Raw genomic sequence first — 20,536 nt, 5'->3', positions numbered from 1 at the left:
AGAAATGGCTGATGCTGGGTCAAGAGGAGCACTCAGAACATCTTGTGACAGAAAATCAGGAGGTATTAAAAAATAAAGTTCTTTGAAAGGACACAGAAGCCAACTTGAAGGAATGCCCACTGGCTAAAGTTAGAATGATTTAAGCATCACAAATAACTGCAGTTGATTTAAAATGTCAAACATAAAACTAAATCCCCACAAGAGTAAACAAATCTTAAAAAAAAAAAAAACTTAAAAAAACTTTGTCTACCATACTACTGGTAGTGACTTTTACACCAACTCTTTACTCTGAAAACTGGTAATTTAAGAAAATAAACATTTAGCCTGCTTTTCTAGTTGCAGATGTATTTCAGGGTAACCAAATGGCCCCAGTTGGTGAGGAAACAGTTCCCTTTACAAAAGTATGCCAGCTAAATAATGTAAAATGAAGGATAGAATTAGAAATTCACCATTTTGCAGTCCCTACTGAAATGATTAATTCATACCAGGATCATGAGACCAACAGGTAAAAGTGTGATAGGGAACAAGATATTCACATAGAGCCAGGGATCATGTGCCAGTTATCAGGGGAAATCCATAAATACAGTGGAGAAATCCGGTCCCTTCCCACCTTAACCTAGGTCAATTTCATCATCACTAAAATTAGACCAACCTGACATTATGTGCCTCCTGATGTGATACAATATGAAGCACCAGCATCATTTGTGAAGCACTGTTTCCAAAAATCTTTAACTTCAGAGTAATCAAGCAGGAACTACAAGGATGAAGGATAAAGCAAACAATCAGAAAAAATCCAGAAGAAGTGGTGAGACATCCTGTAGAACAAATGGCTCAGTCTCTTAAATTAACTCAGTGCCTTTAAAAAAAGAAAAAGAAAAGAAAAAAGAAGAGAGGCAATACTGAAGGAGGGCTGTTTTAGATAAAAAGAAGCCTAAGAAACATAATACAATGGCTTGTCCTTGGTTCTGGTATAAAAGATATTTGTGACAATTGGAGAATTTGAATAGTGACTAAAGCATTAGATGATACTGGATAGTTTTGTTGTTTGTTTTGTTTTGTTTTTTAACAGTATTGTGGGCTTCCCAGGTGGCTCAGTGGTGAAGAATCTGCCTGCCAATGCAGGAAACACGGGAGACACAGCTTCAATCCCTGTGTGGGAAAGATCCCCAGGAGGAGGAAATAGCAATCCACTCCAGTACTCTTGCCTGGAAAAATCCCACGAACAGAGGAGCCTTGCAGGCTATAGTCAATAGGGTCAAAAAGACTCGCCACGACTGAGCATGCACGCATACAATGGCATTGTGTTTATTTAGAAAAACTTCTCTTTTTAGATAATATATTGGTGTATTTAGGAGCAAAATGTTTGCTATCTGTATTTAAAATAATTCAGAAAAATTAAAATAAGGAAACTGTTAAACGTTAAACTGTGTGTATATGGACGCTTATTTTATTATTTTCTATATATTTGAATATTTTCATGTTAAAAAGTAAAAAAAAATGGTGATGTAAGTAAAACACTTGACATAGTGAGCATTCAATAATGAACTTTGCTGTTATATAGTCTGCAAATAGGAAGGTTCATGCTCTCTCCTGCCTCCACCCCAATCATGAAGGCAGCAGAACTTGACATACATATTTGGTCATTTCGGTAAGCAAGTTGCTTTTCTTGGCCAGATTGTGCTCTACTGCACCATGAATTCCCAAGGTCTCTGCTGCAGAGTACTACCATTTAAAACATCCTTCTGCATTTTAAACTGCTTTTAAACATTTGAAATATATGTATTATTTAATTACTTTTTAAAGTATTTTGACTTCTTTTTTCTTTCTATACTTCTAAGTGCTTAATTTTATCGTGACTGATTTTTTGCAACACCAGTTTGTGAAAATTTTCTGAAGTTAAACATAGATGTTTCCTCAGACACTGAAAATCTTTTCTTGCCCCAGTGAAGCATTTTATTTAGCTTCCCCATGTAGATTGCCATGTACTGACCCCTGTTGGCCAACAAGAGGCAGCAGGTAGCAAGGAGGGTTGTTTTCTCCCATTTATTTGTCTATTTTGTGGCCGTGCAGCACAGGGGATCTTAGTTCTCCACCCAGGGATGGAAACTGTGCCCCCTGCATTAGAAGCACAGAATCTTAATCCCTGGGCTGCCAGGGAAGTCCCTCAGATTTAACCAAAATAGATAACCAATAAGAAGACACTGTATAGCACAGAAAACTATACTCAATATTTTATAATAACCAAAAGAATCTGAAAAAGAATTAGTGACTGAATCACTTTGTTAGTACACCTGAAACTAACCCAGCATTGTAAATCAACCATACTTCATTAAAAACTTTAAAATAATTTTTTAAAGTAAAAAATGTAATTTTTAAAAAAATTTTTTTAAAAAGCAAACCACACTTTAAAAACCCCAAATTTAACCAAAGCCTAACCTGCCTCTTGAGAAATCTGTATGCAGGTCAGGAAGCAACAGTTAGAACTGGACATGGAACAACAGACTAGTTCCAAATAGGAAAAGGAGTACATCAAGGCTGTATATTGTCACCCTGCTTATTTAACTTCTATGCAGAGTACATCATGAGAAACGCTGGGCTGGAAGAAATACAAGCTGGAATCAGGATTGCCGGAAGAAATATCAATAACCTCAGATATGCAGATGACACCACCCTTATGGCAGAAAGTGAAGAGGAGCTAAAAAGCCTCTTGATGAAAGTGAAAGAGGAGAGTGAAAAAGTTGGCTTAAAGCTCAACATTCAGAAAACGAAGATCATGGCATCCGGTCCTATCACTTCATGGGAAATAGACGGGGAAACAGTGGAAACAGTGTCAGACTTTTATTTTTTGGGGCTCCAAAATCACTGCGGATGGTGACTGCAGCCATGAAATTAAAAGATGCTTACTCCTTGGAAGAAAAGTTATGACCAACCTAGATAGCATATTCAAAAGCAGAGACATTACTTTGCCAACTAAGGTCCGTCTAGTCAAGGCTATGGTTTTTCCTGTGGTCGTGTATGGATGTGAGAGTTGGACTGTGAAGATGGCTGAGCGCTGAAGAATTGATGCTTTTGAACTGTGGTGTTGGAGAAGACTCTTGAGAGTCCCTTGGACTGCAAGGAGATCCAACCAGTCCATTGTGAAGGAGATCAGCCCTGGGATTTCTTTGGAAGGAATGATGCTGAAGCTGAAACTGCAGTACTTTGGCCACCTCATGCGAAGAGTTGACTCATTGGAAAAGACTCTGCTGCTGGGAGGGATTGGGGGCAGGAGGAGAAAGGGACGACCGAGGATGAGATGGCTGGATGGCATCACGGACTCGATGGACATGAGTCTGAGTAACTCTGGGAGATGGTGATGAACAGGGAGGCCTGGCGTCTGCGATTCATGGGGTCACAAAGAGTCGGACACGACTGAGCGACTGAACTGAACATTCACTGAGTGCTTATTGTATGCCAGTTTAAACTTTTACATCCATTAGCTCATTTAATCCTGAAAAGGGCCCTATGCAGAAATTACTACGTCTCATTTTATAGTCAAGGAAACTGAGGTGTGGTCGATTAACTTGCCCCAGGAAGCAATGACTGAAGAAATTAAGCAATCTGATTCTGGAGTCATTACTTGGTATTGCTTCCCAAATTTCTCAAATTGTAAAGCCCTCATGGTCTAAATATAACTGGTTATTATGCAAGTATAATCTCTATCATATCTATAAGAATATTATGAAATGGTAGTACTAGTATTCAATTACTTGATAAAGATAATGAGGACAGATTTCTTCCAAATGCCATCTTTTAATCCAGTAGACTTTAAGTTTTTGATTGTATCATTAAGACTTTGGAGCACATATACTATATATAATAATATATATAAAGTTATATATATGATGGGCTTCCCTGGTGGCTCAGAGGGTAAAGCGTCTGTCTACAATGTGGGACACCTGGGTTCCAACCCTGGGTCAGGAAGATCCGCTGGAGAAGGAAATGGCAATCCACTCCAGTACTATTGCCTGGAAAATCCCATGGACAGAGGAGCCTGGTAGGCTACAGTCCATGAGGTCACAAAGAGTCAGACATGACTGAGCAACTTCACTTTCCTTTCCTTTCCCTGGTGGCTCAGATGGTAAAGAATCTGCCTGCAATGTGGGAGAGCTGGGTTTGATCCCTGGGTTGGGAAGATCCCACAGAGGAGGGCATGGCAACCCACTCCAGTATTTTTGCCTGGAGAATCCCCATGGACAAAGGTGCCTGGCGGGTTACCGTCCATTGGGTCGCAAAGAGTCAGGCACGACTGACTGAGTAAGCATATATGTATATCTACAAAACATAAAATTTAAAAGTAACTATTTTAACTCTCATATCAATGTAAAACATACATATGGGACAAAATTATAGATAGTAGATAAAAAATCCATATTTCAAATAGTCCTCCTCAAATTTCCATTTTCTAGCTAATCTTGTCAGGTGTTATTAAATCTTCATTATTTTTATATCACTAGGTCCAGAATGAAGAGCTTGTACTGGAAGTCAGAAATGTCAGCTCGGTGCCTTTCTTCATTCTTTTCTTGTGCTTGCAATTTTAGTAAGAGCTTCAGTCTAGTTCTAGGCAGAAATTTTCTTTGTGATAATTTATTAGCTCTCTGGAAATCCACTTAGCCAAGCAAATTACAGTAAACCACCAAACACAGAAAGTGAATGAAGGAGGGCTAGGGCCACAGTCAACCCCTCCTTAGGAAAGCACTCCCGCCCCTCCCCCAGGGTACCTCACATCTCATGAGACGGATGATGACTGTCCAACTGACTATGGGGTCTAGTGTTAAAGCAAAATTCTTGTATTTTGTAATATTTACTAAATACAGTAAAGGTAAAGCATATTTTTAAAAATCTAATATCTTAGATTAAAAACAAAAATAGAATAGTTTTCCCACCTCACTGGATAAAAAGTTAAAAATATATGTATATCTCCCCTATGATATCTCCACCAAATCATCTGAACTTTGAGCGCAAATCCCAGGCCCTCTCAACTGTGCTAATCTCCTTCCAGACTTGTCTCCCATTTCCTGCTATAAATCCATTGCGCTCTTGAAATTGAACTACTCACCGCTCTCCAAACCCACTTCTGTGCTGTCGCGTGTGCTTCGCACCATTGCCCTATCCCCCCTCCCAGAAAATCAGAGTCCAGGAAACCAGCCAGGAAGCTGTTGCAGTGATTCAGGTGGGTGATGATGGCCACAGGGCGAGGCTGGGGAGTGTGGGAGTGCAGAGGAAGACAGAAGCAAAGGCAGCAGTAACAGATCCTACTGACCGATTCCATACAGGTTTCCAAGGAGAGCAGAGATCAAAGGGAACTCATTGGGTTTTAGGCAGTGAATAGAATTCTTTCCCCATAACTGCTTATTTCACATCCTTGTAGTTGTTGGAGGTTCGTATTTATTTTATACTTCCGGTGTAACCTAGGATCACATATAATTAATAATAATTTCTTGAAGTTACTTAGTTTTCCTGGGCTTCTTCCTTGTATACGTGTTATTAAACTTTTGTTTGATTTTTCTTCTGTTTAAAAAAATAATGATTTCTTTATACTTCAGGTCAGTAATACATATTTATTTAAAATAATACTGGCAGAGCAAAATACTTTAAGGTCTCCAAGGAGATAGAAATCTTCAAGAGATACTCTAAAATATCATTGTGGAATTAAATATGCTGCTTTCCATATAAACTATATGCATTTAATAAGAATTGTTTATTTCATTTCCAGACTGGTTTGGAGAACAAGGAAGGTGAGATTACCTGAGACCAGCTCAGGAATGTTATAATCTACAGCCTCAGCATCCACAGAGTAACCTAACCATTTCAGGCTCAAGTTCAAATCCTCAGGGTAGAAAACTGGAATTAGCAGGAAAACCAGATCCATGGCTCCCAGATCAGTACTTCTTTCTAGGAAAATCTACTAAAAAGACAAATTTCAATTGGAAAGCTGTTTGGTGGGCATGGAATCACACCTCTAACCCCTCAGCATTCTAATCCTCTCTGCCATTAAAAAAAAAAAAAAAAAAACCGACAACAGACACACACACACACACCCAAATCAGTCCTTTCTACCTTTACCACCACTACCCTAGTCCAAAGCCACCATTGCTCTTGTCAAACTTCTAGAATAGCTTCCTTACTTGTCCCTTAATGGTCATTTTTATCCTTTTGGAATTGATTCTCCACTCAGCATCCAGAATTATCCTATCAAAAAGTAAGTCACATCATAGATAGTAGATAGTGAAGTCGCTCAGTCGTGTCCAACTCTTTGGGACCCCATGGACAGTAGCCCACCAGGCTTCTCCGTCAATGGGATTTTCCAGGCAAGAATACTGGAGTGGGGTGCCATTTCCTTCTCCAGGGGATCTTCCCAACCCAGGAATTGAACCCAGGTCTCCCTCATTGTAGGCAGACGCTTTACTGTCTGAGCCACCAGGGAAGTCACATCATATGCCTGCCTAAAACACCCCAATAGCTTTTGACTTCTTAGAATAAAATCCAGACTCCTTATCATGGTCTTCAAGGTGCTACATGAGCTGACCATTGCCTACCTCTCGATCTCATCTTCTACTCCTCCTCCTCTTGATCTTTCCACTCTGACCAGCTGACTCCCGTGATGCTCCTCAAACATGCTAAACTCACACTTGAAGCCTTCTTGCGTGGCTTTTATTTTCCTAGTGGAAGAAAATGCTTGACCAATGAACACAGATATCTGGTTTATCTGTTACTGTTCTCATTGTATGTCAACAAATTGGCTTTCTGATGTGTACATCAATCTCTCTTGAGTCTGGTTGTGAGAATCTTCTCCCTGAACCAAGACAGAATTTCTCAGCCCACAGAGCTAAGAGACAGCTTCATGAGACCCAGCCCCTCTGTCCCACTGAAGTTCTACTGGCCTGAATGGCCTTGCCTAGGACACAACTTAGTGACTGAACTGAAGCATCCAGCTGCCCTTCCTCAGTAGACACTCTGCCTTTTTTATGCATACCTCTTCAAACTTGCCACAATGTGCAAATGTTTTGCCTTTAAGTGTGTGTGTGTGTTTTTAATAATAACACTAAAACTGATTACCAGGATGGTATTCAAAGTGGATGAGCAAGTTGAGCCAGTGAGGCTCTTCTGCATCTTTGGAAACTCAGTCTTGTAAGCTATGTGTAGGATGGATTGGGAGGGAGTAGGATGGGGAGATGGCTGAGTGCTGGATATAAGTTCACTGCAACAGCCAAAGTCATGAAAACATGAACTGGGGCAGTAATTATGGAAGGGAAATGAAGGCATGCAAGGGACTGAAGACATAGTCTTTTAATTTTTTTCATTGTATCACTCCTTTGTGTAGACCTCAGAGGCTGCCTGCTGTTTATTACTTTATCAAGTTCAAGTTCTTGTGCAAGCCTTTATTATCTGATTCCATTCTGTCTGGCAAGTTTGATTTCTCAGGTGATAGTAAACCCACTGGAGGCAGGGACCACACTTTATATTTCTGTATATCTACAGGGCTTACCACAGCAGAAATGAATAGTGAATACTTGCTTGTTAATTGAACCAGAGTCAAAATCTCCTCTACCCTTTGCACAGGCTCCCCAATCTTTTTTTCTGTATGATTTGTTTCCAGCTTTCCTTGATTTACTGAGAGGCACTTCAGCTCTGAGTTAAGATTTTAAAATGTATACTAATGCCTTAACATTATAAGATCCTATGTAAATTTTATTAACTATGGTGGTATTTATGTCTCCTAGCAGCTTATGATCTGGCACATGACCAAGAAGTATGTCAGAATATGTTAACTCCAAAATGTTTTTGTGGTGGAAGGGCCCATAAAACCCCAGCAGGCAGTAATTTCTCAATAATTTGATAATCTGTATTCTTATTTTGAGATTAATCCTGAAGGGTAGTTACAATAAAGGTTATTATTTAGTGCTTGGGAAAACGGTCTCTTTTGATTTCTATGTCTATTTTTATCTATTACTATATGCTTTGGAAAGGCATTCACCAAACTGTTAACAGTGTCTGCCTGTGGGAAGAAAAATGGCATTGCAAGGGGAACAAGTTGAACAAAAAACTTTCATCTTTTCATTCTGTATTCTTTTATATTTTTGCATGTGTGAGCATGTATTTTGGTATTTCTTTTATTATTTAAAATTACCTATATTATTAAATTCACATTTTATGGAATTTTAGGTCAGTATCTCAAGGTCTCATGCCACACAGATAAAAAGAGGGGCGAGGACTAAATAAATTGCCTAAAGAGAAAAGTGATGCAGCAAATACATATCCAAGTACGTCTGCCTCTCAAGACATCAATCAGATAATTAGGTCAGATCAAATCAGCCTCACTCTGTGGAAGGATATGATCTCATTCTTCGGGCCTCAAAGCTGCAGAATCTCATGTGCCTATCTCGATGTTCCCTCTTTGTTCTTTGAGATGTCAGCGGACACTAGAACCAGAATATTTCCAAAATCTGGCTCTGAAAAAGGCCACATGTATGTTCTAGGACAATGACCTGTTAGATATTACTGCCAACTTTAAATCACTTTCAGAAGGTCCTGGAAATACAGCAGTATCTGGAAATACTGGAAATATAGCAGTATCTCCCTGTCATTTACCACAAGTGTATTAGATCCAGAGGAACCATTCTCAAGATTGACTACTGTTAAAGTTTGACAAACTGCATCATAATATATTCATTTTCTTGGCTTATATGTTCCTGTTTTTGTAATACCTCAAATTAATGTGAAATTAAAATTAAAAAAATAATTTGCTGCATTTTTTATTGTTAATAATAGGAGTAATATAAGTAATAACATTTTAGAATGTAGATTTACTTAAATGAAAATCCCAATATTTCCCTTCGTAAGACCTCATTCTTTTCTTCCTAAAAAGTAATTTAAACTTAGCAAATTCTTAATATCATGCATAGTAATTAGGTGAGAGCCAATATTTTCTTAACATCCCTATAAGAAGACTGATTTTGGAATGAGGCCTAGTTTAGAGTTTGGAAACATTTTTGGAAAATGAGAACTCTGCTTGGGTTCTCTGCTCAATTAATGTTCTCGGATTTCATGTTTTCAGTCTATTCAACAATATTTAATTGACAATTAACTTTTCTCAGAGACCTCTATGCAAGTGAAGCTGGTTTACTTGACTATAGCACAAGTCTGGATATTTCAAAATCTTTCCAGAAGAGCTGATCTAGTGCTGGCGTCAACCTTTTTTCTTCTTTATTATTTCTGCTCTCACATGGGTACAACACATCCCAATAATAGAGCTACCAAAAGGCATCTCTACTTATTGTCTTTGTTAAACGCTTATTGGCTGAGAAGACAACAGATGCTCTATACAGCTGAGTAACGGAAACTCAAATGGCTCACTGAAAACAAACGGTATTCATGGGAGAAATAGGTATGTTTTGTGTATAGAGAAGAAACTTGCTTCAGTAAGTCATTCTCTAAGCTGCCTATGGGTAGAGTATTTTATATACATCTTTCCCCAGTGCCCTAAAAAGTATGTCTCAAGCTAATCATATGAACTTTTTGATTTGCCTTAGGGTGCCACAGAATTGGAGTGGCCAAATTTTGTTTCCATGACCCAACAATTCCACTCCAATGTACATAGCCAAATGAACTGAAAACAGGCCCTCAAATACTTCTACATGAATGTTCATAGCAGTGCTGTTTTCAATAATCAAAAGGTAGAAATAACCCCAAGTCCATCAAGGATAAGCACATGATGGTGTATCCCTACTGTAGGAAATCCTTCAGACATAAAAAGAAATGATGTAAGTACTATATCCGCATGCCTAAACCTTTAAAAGATTATGTTAATTAAAAGAAGCCAAAAAAAAAAAAGAATAAGCCAGACATAAAATGTCACAAATTATATGATCCCATTTAGGTGAACAGCCAGGTGAAAGTGAAAGCTGTTCAGTCATGTCTGATCCTTTGCAACCCCAAGGACTATACAGTTCATGGAATTCTTCAGGCCAAAATACTAGAGTGGGTAGCCTTTCCCTTCTCCAGGGATCTGCCCAACCCAGGGATTGAACCCAGGTCTCCTGTATTGCAGGCGGATTCTTTACCAGCTGAGCCACAAGGGAAGCCCAAGAATACTGGAGTGGGTAGCCTATCCTTTCTCCAGCAGATCTTCCCAATCCAGGAATCGAACCGGGGTATCCTGCATTGCAGGTGTATTCTTTATCAACTGAGCTATCAGGGAAGCCCTCAATCAGAAACAGAAAGCTGATTGGTGATTACTGAGTGAGGCTGGGGGGTGGGCGGGAATGGGAATAACTTAATGGGCATGAGGTTTTATTTTGGAACTGTCTTGGAACTAGAAAGAGGTGGTAGTTGCACAACATTGTAGATGTATTACATGTCACCAAAATGTTCATTTTGAAATGGTTAATTTTATGTTATGTGAATTTCACCTCAATAGAAAAAAGCAGAAAAACAAAAAAACTTATTTCCAAGGGTTTCTGATTAGAGGCTGTGCGAGGTAATTGCAGAATGTTGGTAGGTAATTTGGACATCAGGTTCCTTTGATTTAAAGTGGGAATGAGGAGTTTAAAGGATTTGACGTGTCTCCCTAACACGTCATTCCTGTTCCCATAGGTACTGCACCCAAGGAATACAAGACCCTTCCTCTCCTGAAAGGGCTGGTGCCAGAACCTTTGTCCCTAGTCAGTAGTCAGTGGATGCTGTGGAAAGGGAAAGTCTGTCATTGCAAATATGCTGCCCCTTCCCTGGAGTATCCTTCTTAGCCGGTCCAGTGCTCTATTAACAATGTAGAATGTTCAAGAATAACAATCCTACTTGAACAGGAACATTTCCCAAAGTACTGCTCTGTTAGACATTGACCCCATAAGATGGTCTTCCATTCAAAAACAGCATCTGTGGTCAAATGAGCTGGAAACCACTATATTCTATATTTCTTTCTCAATGTCCATGATGTCTGCTACCACACAGAAAAATGTGAGGACACCTGTAGTAAAGAAACCTTGTGAGCTCCTGACTTTCCCAAAGCACCTCAGTCACAGAACCCTTCTAAAGTGGAAAGCATAGTACTGGGTGTGGGAAATGCTGTTCTGTGTTAGTAGTCTGACTTTGATTTGTTTAGGATGATTGTTCAATTCTTGAAAAGTCATATTAAGTGAAATCATAGATTATGCAGAAGATTGAAGTAGTGATATTGAAACAGCAGGACGCTATGATCCTTGCACAGTCCCGCATCCCCTCTACCTGCCTTTTGTCTGTGGAAAAACTTTAGCCAAAGAATAAGTTTAATCAGAAAATTGAGAAAATACAGATACAAACAGAAAACAATCAAAGGAAACCAATTAATAATAATGTCATTAAGCATAGTCAAGGACCTTTAGCTCTGTCTCAAGGAATGTAGATAATAATCTGAGCCATTATCCCATGAGTTGATCTTATAGACACTGAAACCCCCACCAGGTCGAAGAAGTTAACATGATGAACAGACTGTAGCCATGACATAAGCTGCCACAATTCTGAGAACTGGCTTCAAGAAAATGGGTACAAACTGACCCTGGAGCTGAAGATTAACGGTACCTAAAACAATCAAGATGATGTTGGTCAGACCACTGATGACCAACTTCAAGATGACTGTCAGAACTGAACTGTGCTGATTCTGCATAGAGCCTCCTCCCTTGTCTGTAAAAGTTCTTGCCCCTTGATTGTCAATGGAGGGGATAAGGGAGTCAGCCTTTGGACAGGCATCCACCTGCCCATCCCCTTCAACCTTGGTTGCCGGCTTCCAAAATAAAGCAAACTTTCCTTTCCACAAACTTGGCCTTTTTAATGGCTTTTGAGTGGCAAGCTGCTGGACCTGGGTTCGGTAACAGTATGTTAGCTAGCAAGGGAAGACTCTAAATGTTCGTACTGGTCTGGTTTACCCCTGCCTGGCTTCGCAGGTAATAACCTTTTCTTATGGGACTGACTCATCAAAATGTTGCATGTCTTTGCTGGTTAAACACCTGAGAATCAGCTTGAAACTGCAGTTATGTATAAAAATACTTATCAACCACCAACCTCTATTAAATGCAGGAATGGCTGCAAGCTGTTGAAACTAAGAATTTCATTCAAGGCTGAGTGCAGGCATGATAGAATACAAAATTCTCAATTAAAAGTAGAAAAAGATTTGGCTCTACTTCCCTCCCAACTGACTTCATCCCTTTAAGATTGTCAAAGCACTTTAAAGTCTTGACAGAACAGGTTAGACAACTTCATGGAAATTAATTAGCACTGGTAACAGCAGCAGGTGCTGTTAGGCCAGGAGCTTCTTGAAACAAAATGCTTGCACTTAGTCATTAAAATGTTTTACTAAGTGTCAGTACTGATTCATGTTTTTGGCAGCAGATTAAGGGTTCTTTCTAAATTCCAATGTGGAAGGGATCTGTTGGCTTAGCAAGTTCTCCTCCCTGGTGTACTGGGATTTTCCATGCTGTCAGGTAATCAAAAATTTTCGCAATACATGTAATCACTAATGAGTTGATGATGACATTCGATTATTATATTTGGTGGTTTCAAGTCCTTCCACCAACCTGGTGTGTATTGTCGGATGGGCTCCAAAGTGGGCAAATAGCAGTAACCGCTGGTTTGGCACAGAACAAGGCATGTCTCCTGGGTTCTCAGCCAGGTGTCAGGGAGGAAAGTTTAGAGGTAATAGTGAGACCATTTTTAGGAAGACTGTGTTCCATCTATCTTAGAAATTATAAGAAATTAAGATATCTCTGAGAAAGAAACTTAAAATATATATTTTTCCCATTAAATCATTTCATCCACTCTCTTAAAAATAATCTCCTTGGTACAATTACTTTGCATCTAATTTTGCCAACCTATCACTGCCTAAGGAACAAAATAAAAAATAAACTCAAAAGACTGAAACCCAGCAAAATATGGGTTGAGATTTACATTAGCAAATTAGGATTAGAGTGAAAAGATTCCTGCTAAAAATAAGACCTGTGAGTTTGGGGGTACCTGAAAAAGACTTCCTACTCTTCCTTCTGGGAAAACTCTTATTTGTTCTTTAAAATCAAACAAATGTTACTTGCTTTATCAAACCATCCCTAACCTCCAGGTAGATACAACCCTCTATAATTCTGGATTTATGTCTTTACTGTTGCACTAAAACCATTTTAATTATTTGTTAATATACTTCCTCCCTTACTAGCCTGGGATGCCCACAGAGAGTAGGAACTATAACTCATTCAACACAAATTTATTGAGTGATACTATGTGCCAGCAGGCTCAGATGGTAAAGAATGTGCTTGCAATGTAGGAGACCTGGGTTCAATCTCTGGTTGAGAAGATCCCCTGGAGAAGAGAATGACTGCCCACTCCAGTATGCTTGCTTGGAGAATTCCATGGCAGAGGAGCCTGGTGGGGGCTACAGTCCATGGAGTCACAAAGAGTCGGATTCAACTGAGCAACTAACACTTTCAAGACCACAGTACTCATCTTTTCATTCCCTGCACTTAGGATGTGCTGTCCCATCACTGACTACTCAGTAATGAGGTGCTGAATAATTGAATAACTGAGTTAACTAAGGATAAATGAGTGAATTGATTCTATTGTGTAATGTAGAAAAGGTACCAGTTTTGTTTTAATTAAGTTTCCCAATTTACAGGCAGAATCAGTACAGAGAGAGGTTAACTTCCTAAGGAGAGCAGGAATCGTCATTCTGCTAGAGACACAGTGGTTCAATTTCTGGTGAGCCTTTAGGGTTTAAAGAGACCAGAGCTATAAGGTGGTATAACTGGGAGATGGCAGTCCTAGCCTGGTCTCTTCTACGCGCTGAAGCTCCACCCTGTTCTGAAATAAAGATAGCTGGCTAAATCAGGAAAATTGCCAGGGCTCCCATGCTAATAACCAGAAAGGATGGGGTGAAGGGAAAATGGACCAAAGACTAAAAAATAATACAAAGGAGATATTTAAAAGACTGTAGGGTTTTCCTGTTACTGTGATATGCTTTTTGCAGAATCCCTAAGTCCTATTGTTTTTTTATCTTACAGTATTTCCCTCTGATATTCTGTCTCTCTTTGTAAAGTGTGTGTTAGATTCCATATAGTTGTTGAAAATAATTTTGGACAGCAGGGAGTATGTTTCCAAGGTAAGCCTGAGCCATCCTCAGCCCTAAACTCACTCATCAGCAGTTTGCCCAGGCAGGCAGGCAGTCTCCCGGACCGGTTCAGACAGGCTGCGATGCCTTGGAGTTTCACACTTGAGGTGAAGGCTTGGTGAATGGAGGCTGATCTAGTCCCAAGAGCAAGTGTGATTTCTGTGGTCAGTTTTGGCATGAAGGAAGAGAGACAAGAAAGAAAATTATTAATCTTGAGTTCCTGGTCAATTCCCTTGCCTATTTTCTGCCTGGTTGTTCCAATCCCTTACCAGTCTCCTGAGGCTAACTTATGGTCAGCAAATGACATGTTTTGTATTTTAACCTTAAGAGAAAATAGAGACCACCAGGCATCTACGTTTCCTCCTTTCCATATTATGCAAGTCCTCACCTATCATTCTCCACTTTCCTTGTCTCAGAGGATGTGTTCATTTGCTGTAGAACAAATTATACCCAAATTTAACAGTTTAAAAGAATGTTTATTTTCTCGCAGTTCCCATGAATTGGGAATTTTGAAGTAGCTTAACTGCGAGAGCCTGGCTCAAGGTCTTTCATGAAGTTGCAGGCAAGATGTCAGCTTGGGCTTTACTCACAGGAAAGCTTGACTGGGGCTAGAGGACCAATTTCCAAGATGGATCATTCACCTGGCCCTTGGCAGAAGGCCGGAATCCCTTACCACAAGGGCCTCTACACTGAAATGCTTTCACGTTCTCATGAAATAGCAGCTGACATTCCCCAGATTGAGTAATCCAAAGGACAAATATGGAAGTCACATCACCTCTTACAATTTACTCTCAAAGTTTCACGTCATTACTCCCACTACATTCTATTAGAGGTGATACACCAAGTACCACCCACACTCAAGGGGAGGCTAATTAGGCTCCATTTTTTGAAGGAAGGGGTATCAAAGAATTTGTGAGCATCTTTTAGAACTTCCACAGAGAGATCCCTCTTCCTTTTCAGGGCTAATTCCTCCACCCAGGAACTTGATTCCATACTTTCCTGCCTGCATTTCACGAACTGATCATGTTCTTTCTTTTCTTAAAATGTTTTTTGGGTTTTTTTTTTTTTGGTCTTTTTATTTTGGCTGTGCTGGGTCTTAGTTGTGGCATGCAGGATCTACTTTCCCAACAAGGGACTTGAACCTGGGCCCTCATGCACTGAGAGCACAGAGTCTTAACGACTGAACCACCAGGGAAGTCCCTCGACTATGTTCTTTATTAACTTCTCAATAGTAGGTCCTGTTTATTGAGCATTTACTGTGTCTAGGCTGCAGTGTCAAACACTTCATTAAATGAATCATCTCACTTAATATAAAATATACAACTCCACGAAGAAAGAGAATGATTACCTTGCTTTTACAAACAAGTAGACCAGGGTTCAGAAGGTTTATTTGAGATGTCCAGTGTCAGATCACTCATAGGTAGGAAAGTGGTTATTTAAGCCCAACTCTGACTGGCTGCATAGTTGTGCTGTTCTCCACTAATCTACTTGATACTGCTCCACGTGGACTTTTGATCTCTGCCTCTCCATCAGCTGCTGCTCACTTCTCAAAGAGGCTCAATTCTTCCTCATATAGAAATTACCTTCCTTTGTGTCCTGCCTCATTCAAGCTTTACCACATATGCCCATCTGTAAAGTAGTGATCAGCAAACACTTCCTCACTCCCATTTTCTCCGACTCACAACTATCCAGACCTGCACTTAGTAAAATGGAGTAATCAATGACTTCCTAATTTCCAAATCCAGTGCTGCCTCTTCAGCCGGCATTTTGCTTTATTTCATCAATTCTAAGATGCACAATTTTTAATACTGCTGAAATCTAGATGTCTTAAAGGCAATGGCACTTAATATGGGATAGAATAAATTTCCTTGCTCCTCTTTAATTTCATTGCCTTATCCTGGAAACTCCCCACTCTCAAGTCAGACGTCCCTGTGAACAAGCTCTCCTCTTTCCCTTCCAATAGCTCTACTTTATTGTCATCAGCTCCTCTTCCTCAGACACATGTCAGATAGTGGTGTAGATAATTTGGTGGTATAGGACCCCAAAATCTCTTTGGCATGTTTTGACCTGAAAACAACCAAGGTCCAAAAGATTCATGAAGAACTTTGAGAGGCTCCCTAACTTCCTAAAGAATGTAGACAGAGGACCTATTCCAGGAAAGGGAATGTCGTCACAGATAACTATAGTGTGAAGTGGGTGAACTATAGTATGAGCTAGGGGTGTGGACAGGGAGGACCCTGGCAAAGTCTGCTTGTGAACGTCTCTCTGTGTCCCATGGTCTGTGTGTGGCCCAGCAGACATTTGTTTACCAAACACCTGCTTTTCCATCTTCAGGTGAACTGCCTTCCTTCTCCTTTGAGGTCAGAAACCACAACCCCAACATCCTCTTTTGTCTTTAGCTAAAGGTGGTATTTACTGTGAGGGTTTCGGTCATTTAAGAAAGTTACTCAGTTTTGCTGAGCTCTCCCGTGTATACATGTTATTAAACTTTTGTTTGATTTTCTCCTTAATCTGTCTCATGTCAATTTAATTCTTAAACCAACCAGAGGAACCTAGAAGGATGGAAGAAAATTTCCTCCTCCCAGACAGTGGTGACTCATCATTTTTATGTTAGGCTTTATTGGGTAATCTACTCCAAAATCTTCCATACCACACCTATGGTAATAACCCCAAATTACAGCTTCGTGGGCTTCCCAGGTGGTTCAGTGGTAAAGAATCTGCCAAACAATGCAGGAGACACAGGAGACGTGAGTTCAATCCCTGGATTGGGAAGATCCCTTGGAGTAGGAAATGGCAAACTGCTCCAGTATTCTTGCCTGGAAAATTCCATGGACAGAGGAGCCTGGTGGGTTGCAGTCCACGGGGTCACAAAGAGTCAGACATGATTGAGCAACTAAGCATGCGTGCGCACATGCAATTTCTGCTTCCGCCTCCACATTTCCTTTTAATTAATAACTTACACTTGTATGTCAGGCAAGAACACTGGGGTGGGTTGCCATTTCCTCCTACAGGGTATGTCGTTTACAAGTACAACAAACTTGGCAAACATTAACCACTTTCCAGAGTAACTTTCCTGCTTTTATTCCCTATCTTGTTTTATATTCTCTTACTTTTGAGTTTTGCTCTGCCAAGAAATTGTGCATCCAAAGATTATTTATTCATCAACTCAATCAGTCCAATTCTCAAAGCCAGCTTAGGCTCTCAATATTATGATTTAGGTTGATGGTAGAGAATAATACAGTCACTGCTGCTATCAAAAAGATTGTCAGAGAGATGATATCATAAAATTGATATAGTCAGTGGAAGTGGAGTAACTAATTCTAAGTAGTCTTTAACATCTTCTGAAATTCTTTAACAGCAAATATTTTTAAAAGATATAATTATAACTCAGTGTAGTTTGACATACAAATTTCTTATACTTTTATATTGTTAAATGATTACAGGACTTCCCTAGTGGCACAGTGGATGAGAACTCACCTGCCAATGTAGAGGACAGATTCAGTCCCTGGTCTGGGAAGATTCCACATGCCACAGAGCAACTAATCCCACGCACCACATTTATTGAGCTTGTACTCCAGACCCCGAGAGCTGCAACTACTGAGCTTGTGCGCTGCAGCCACTGAAGCCGGTGTGCCCAGAGCCTGTGCTCTGCAGCGAGAGGAGCCACCAGAATAAGAAGCCGCGCACTGTAGCTAGAGAGGAGACCTCGCTCACTACAGCTAGAGAGAGCCCCCCCAGATAGCAACGAAGACCTGGTTCACATAAAAATAGATTATCTTAAAAATTATTACTAATGTAAGCTTTCTAAGGAACAAGACCAGTAAAAGATATAGAGAGTCCAGATTAATAAGGATTTCTATAAATAAATCCAGGTCTTGCAAAAGCTAGAATATTAGCCAGCATTATTTTTTACCCTCTTAAAAACAGAGAAAACGTTATTGCTTTCAAATCAAAATTGTCAAACCAGTTGATTCAAAGTGTATGGAATTAAGCCTTTTAGTTTTCTTGAGCTCTCTTCTATTAATATTAGAGAGTATCAGCTTCTCTAAGTCAAAATCAAAGCTCGTTTACTTTTAAAGTGCAATTTAGAAATTCTCTCTGGAGGTGGGCAAAGATACACCAATCTGTCTGTTTAGAAGCTATTTATGCCTTAGATTCATCAGCGTTCTCCAGAGAGACAGAAACAATAGGATGTGGACATATACTGACAGATCTATTATAAGGAACTGGCACTTGCAACTTCTCACAGTTGTGGAGGTTGCAAGTGCAAACTTCCGGCATGGGCCAGCACCTGGAGACCCAAGAGCGTTGCTGGTGCAGATCAAGTCTGAAGACAGTTTGCTGGCAAACTCCCTTATGTATAGGGAGGCCAGTCTTTTGGTCTGTTAGGGTCTTCAACTGATTGAATGGGGCCCACCCATGTTATGGTGGGCAATCCAGACTTAATTTTTTAACTGGAGTATAGTTGTTCTACAGCGTTGTGCACAGCAAAGTGCATCAGCCACATGTATGCATATATCCAGTCCTCCTTGGATTTCCTTCCCATTTAGGCCACGACAGTGTTGAGTAGAGTTCGCTGTGCTACACAGTTGGTTCTCGTTAGTTGCCTGTTTTATGCTTAATAGTGTATATATGCCAATTCCAATCTCTCAGTCCACCCTACTCCCCTTTCGCTCTTGGTAGCCATACATTTGTTTTCTACAAATCCAGACTTAAATATTAATCTCATTCCAAAACGCCCTCCGAGTCAACACAAAATTGATGTTGACATACTTATACAATGAAAAAAATCTTATCAAACTTTCAGGAAAGCCAAATAATTAGAGTGAGATATAGAGCTGAATTTCTACTTTATGATATGCTATTTTCTCATACTTGTTCAGTCCATTTGTAAGTTGAGCTAGGGGTTCAGCTTTCAAGTTTAACACATTGTTGTTGGGTCACAAAGCTTTCCCTCATGTCTTGATGTTGCTCATTGTATTTACATATTATTCCATCAGTTCAGTCGCTCAGTCCGACTCTTTGCAACCCCCTGAATCGCAGCACACCAGGCCTCCCTGTCCATCACCAACTCCCGGAGTTCACTCAGACTCACGGCCATCGAGTCAGTGATGCCATCCAGCCATCTCATCCTTGGTTGTCCCCTTCTCCTCCTGCCCCCAATCCCTCCCACCATCGGAGTCTTTTCCAATGAGTCAGCTCTTCGCATGAGGTGGCCAAAGTACTGGAGTTTCAGCTTTAGCATCATTCCTTCCAAAGAAATTCCAGGGCTGATCTCCTTCAGAATGGACTGGTTGGATCTCCTTGCAGTCCAAGGGACTCTCAAGAGTCTTCTCCAACACCACAGTTCAAAAGCATCAATTCTTCAGCGCTCAGCCTTCTTCACAGTCCAACTCTCACATCCATACACGACCACAGGAAAAACCATAGCCTTGACTAGACGGACCTTAGTTGGCAAAGTAATGTCTCTGCTTTTGAATGGAACTTCCCTATTTCTTTTACTAGAGAATGGAGAAGAGTCTTGTACTTAGAACTCTTTCAATTTCTTGGGATGTCATGAAGCTAAAAGATAAGCCAGAAGCAATCATTGTTACTCCATCTGCATTCCCAAAACACACGATTAGACACATTTACACAGTTGCTATACAACCAGTTCCTTAAGTCATAAAAAAGTTTCAATTTTTTCTTGGCCAACATTGCATTCCCATTTGATAGCAGATGTGTCTGTCTGAATTAGATATAACCTATGGTGTTCACAAATAACAAATTCCTGTGGCTAATTAATCTCTAGTAATTAACAAATCAAAAAAAAATGCTGCCTGATGGGACTTCTGGGATGCTGGTGTGAGGACCCAAATAAATTTGAAAAAGAACACAATTGAGAGATTCATGTCTTCTGATTTCAGAACTTAGTAAAAAGCAGCAAGACAGTGTGGTCCTGACATAAAGAAAAACACACAGATCAATAAACTGAGAGTCTAGAAACAAACCCTTGTATTTATAGTCAACTGGTTTTCAGCAAAGATAATTCAGTGCGGGAAAGAACAGGCTTTTCAACAAATAGTGCTGGGACAACTAGGTATTGACAGGCAAAAGAGTGAAGTTGAACTCTTCTCCTATCATATTAAAAAATTACCTCGAAATAGTCATAAACCGAAATGTAAGTGTTAACACAATGCAATTCTTAGAAACACAGCAGTGAATTCATTACCTTGGGTTAGACAAAACCTACTAAAGTGTGACTTCAAAAGCACATGTGAGAAAGAAAAAAACAGACAAACTGGACTTCATCAAAATTAAAAACTTTTGCGCTTCAAAGGGCATCATCAAGAAAGTGCAAAGAAAATCCACAGAGTAGGAGAAAGCAAAAAA

The sequence above is a fragment of the Oryx dammah genome, unplaced genomic scaffold, assembly GCF_014754425.2.
Source record: "Oryx dammah isolate SB20612 unplaced genomic scaffold, SCBI_Odam_1.1 HiC_scaffold_18, whole genome shotgun sequence".
NCBI classification, from domain to species: Eukaryota; Metazoa; Chordata; class Mammalia; order Artiodactyla; family Bovidae; genus Oryx; species Oryx dammah.
Note: the sequence above shows the minus strand (reverse complement) of the source record.